Source organism: Schistocerca piceifrons, chromosome X (assembly GCF_021461385.2).
Source record: "Schistocerca piceifrons isolate TAMUIC-IGC-003096 chromosome X, iqSchPice1.1, whole genome shotgun sequence".
In the NCBI taxonomy this organism is placed as follows: Eukaryota; Metazoa; Arthropoda; class Insecta; order Orthoptera; family Acrididae; genus Schistocerca; species Schistocerca piceifrons.
Window position 1 is genome coordinate 247,635,350 of NC_060149.1, and position 3,275 is coordinate 247,638,624.

The following is a 3,275-nucleotide window of genomic DNA, read 5'->3' on the forward strand; positions in this document are numbered from 1 at the left end:
CCTACCTATTGGTTTTATGCAATCCGCAACGCCTTCAAATACACGTGTAAGATTTTCGTATTCTCTCGTTAGCTGTGCGCAAACTATTAGATCTACAGAGAAAATGAAGAGAATCAAAACGAAATTTAATGTAGTAAAATGTTGTACTATCCCAGTAGAGGCCGCAGTTTTCGAATTATTCAAGATAAACGAACAAAAGCGACCTTCAAAAGGGTTTTTCTTGAGTAATTCGAAAACCTTGACCTTTAGCAAAAATGTATCCCTGTACAAAATTTTAACTACATTAGATTTCCTTCAAAAAGATCGTGTTCATTTTTTCTGTTGGACTAATAGTTGGCCGGCCGGTGTGGCCGAGTGGTTGTAGGCGCTTTAGTCTGGAACCGCGCGACCACTGCGAACGCAGGTTCGAATCCTGCCTCGGGCATGGATGTGTGTGATGTCCTTAGGTTAGTTAGGTTTAAGTTGGGTTGGGTTGGGTTGTTTGGGGGAAGATACCAAACAGCGAGGTCATCGGTATCATCGGATTAGCGAAGGACGGGGAAGGAAGCCGTCGTGCCCTTTCAGAGGAACCATCCCGGCATTTGCCTGGAGCGATTTAGGGAAATCACGGAAAACCTAAATCAGGATGGCCGGACGTGGGATTGAACCGTCGTCCTCCCGAATGCGAGTCCAGTGAGCTAATAGGTTTAAGTAGTTCTAAGTTCTACGGTACTGACGATCTCAGATGTTAAGTCCCATAGTGCTCAGAGCCATTTGAACTAATAGTTTGCACATAGCGAACGAAAGAATAAGAAAATTTCGGGAGTGGTTTTTGCTGGCGTTGCGGGTTGCATAAAACCGTTTGGTAGAGGCAGTTGAATCATACTGTATAATTAGATTTTATGGTAAAAATTTCGTGCCTTTATTGTAATGGTGCAGTCAGACTAATGTACTTTCTTGACTCCGTACGTCGTTTACCTGTGTTTCGTGTTTGTAATGAAATCAGTTTAATATCCTGCTTGTACCATAATGTGCAATAATGGTATGTGGTGAAGTGGTCTTTGCCTTAAGGCAAATAAAAAAATTTAAAAAGTTGGAAAAAACTGGTCTACATGATATGTGTAAGCTAATCACCTGACATCTGCCTTCGAATTCCTTCATTCTCGTTGATGTGGACAATGGGATTTCGTCGACGTTGGGAATATTGATGATAAATTTATGAACATTTCGTGAAAAGAGACTATGTCGTATATCCATAATTGGGTCAAATTTGATGAGCCTAGGTGTGAACCGTGTGGTACTCTCTGATGAGCGTTGTATTTTTTAATAAATTTAGTGATTCCAGTTAAACACGGATATTTCCTGAGAATAGATTCAGACAAAATTGGATTTCAAATATCTTTTTAGAAAACCAAATACTTAACAAATAAGGGAAACCTACCTAAATAACGATTTGGTGGAGTTACATAAATTTGTGGAAACGATAAAGAAGAGAATAAATCAAATGTGGCAAAACGTGACTAAATGTAATTAAATTAGCATTCTTTCAATCAACACCTATATCAGGCTCCATAATCCAGCAGTCCCTCCTACAACTCTTTGTCTGTTCTGAATAGCGTTAGGAGATACATAACTGCAGAAAATAAGGAATGATAAACTTTAAGGAAACCCCTTGTACTGTCCGTTGAATTATTACTCACGAGTTTGAGATCTATGCAGAATGTTTGACAAGGGACGTGTAGAGGACATTGAAACAAGCAAATAATATAAATAAACATAGGTCCGGAAACCAACGGTTTACCCGATACGACGTATTACGAGTGAGTACATGAACACATAAGAGTGTCCCAAAGGATCCTATCTGCAAATATGCGCTTGAGGATAAGCACATTACTACACGTGTTCCACACAGCCACCGTTCATGTGAATGCAGACTTCAATACGTGTGCTCATCGATGTTCGTACACGTTCAAAAACCCCAGGATTGTTTCGAGTGCGCTGAAAACCATCCACAATGCGTTTCCGGAGTTCATCGACACTACCAACAGAGATGGACTTCACCAAAGCTTATACATATTGTGCCAACGGACGTGCCGCAGTGGTAACACCGGTTCCCGTCAGATCACCGAAATTAAGCGCTGTCGGGCTGGGCTGGCACTTGGATGGGTGACCGTCTGGTCTGCCCAGCACTGTTGGCAAGCGGGCTGCACTCAGCCCGTGTGAGGCCAACTGAGGAGCTACTTGACTGAGAAGTAGCGGCTCCTGTCTCGTAAACTAACTTGCGGCCGGGAGAGCTGTGTGCTGACCACATGCCCCTCCATATCCGCATCCAGTGATGCCTGTGGTCTGAGGATGAGGCGGCGGCCGGTCGGTGCCGTTGGGCCATTATGATCTGTATTGGCGGAGTTTTTTTTTTTTATAAATATTCTCATATAAAAAACTCTACGGGTTCAGGTCACGGAATCTGGGAGGCAATCGTATTTGCGAGCCAATTGCTGTCGAAATGGCTCTGAGCACTATGGGACTTAACTTCTGAGGTCATCAATCCCTTAGAACTTAGAACTACTTAAACCTAACCAACCTAAGGACATCACACACACCCATGCCCGAGGCAGGATTCGAACCTGCGACCGAAGCAGTCTCGCGGTTCCAGACTGTGGCGCCTACAACCGCTCCTTCACAGGCCGGCACACTTGCTGTCGAATCGCTTTTTACCTTTACTTAGTTATCCGAACTGATGATAAAATCAAACGAGGGCAGTTTATCAATTTGCAATTTACGCCTCACTTGTGGTGTTTCTAATTAATCGTAGCCTTAGAGATTAAGTGTACTGTAACATTTGCATGACAGCATTTGTGCATATGTTTATTAGGATTATTTGCTTGTTTCACTGTGCTCTACTCGCCCCTAGTTAAATACCCTATATAAAGTAAGACTTACAGGAGGAATCTAGAATGTACGAAACAGAGCGCGATTAGCCACATGGCTGTTTCCTTCGGGAAAGAATCTAACGGATATGCCAAGAAAGAGTTTCTGACAGAAACTCGAAGATACACGTCAAATATCTCGCTATAATACACTTATAAAAAAATTAAGAACCGGTTTTCGCGACGAAACCGGCAAACATTCTCAACACACAGTATACTGTTCCTGTAAGGGCCGTAAATTCAACGCATATAAGCAAAATATTCGTCACACGCTCCGCTCATGAATGAAATGGGAAGCAGTTTTAATGCGTGGCGCCATAAAACGAACCCACTGTCGCGCACGTTATTATCGTCCGCGGATTAAAGATT

General features: G+C 42.7%; 1 pseudogene; it reads left to right on the forward strand.

Annotated features, from left to right (window-relative positions):
* Window positions 1–2,059: 2,059 nt before the first annotated feature.
* Window positions 2,060–2,177, forward strand: LOC124723853 (annotated as a pseudogene).
* The last annotated feature ends 1,098 nt before the right edge of the window (window positions 2,178–3,275 follow it).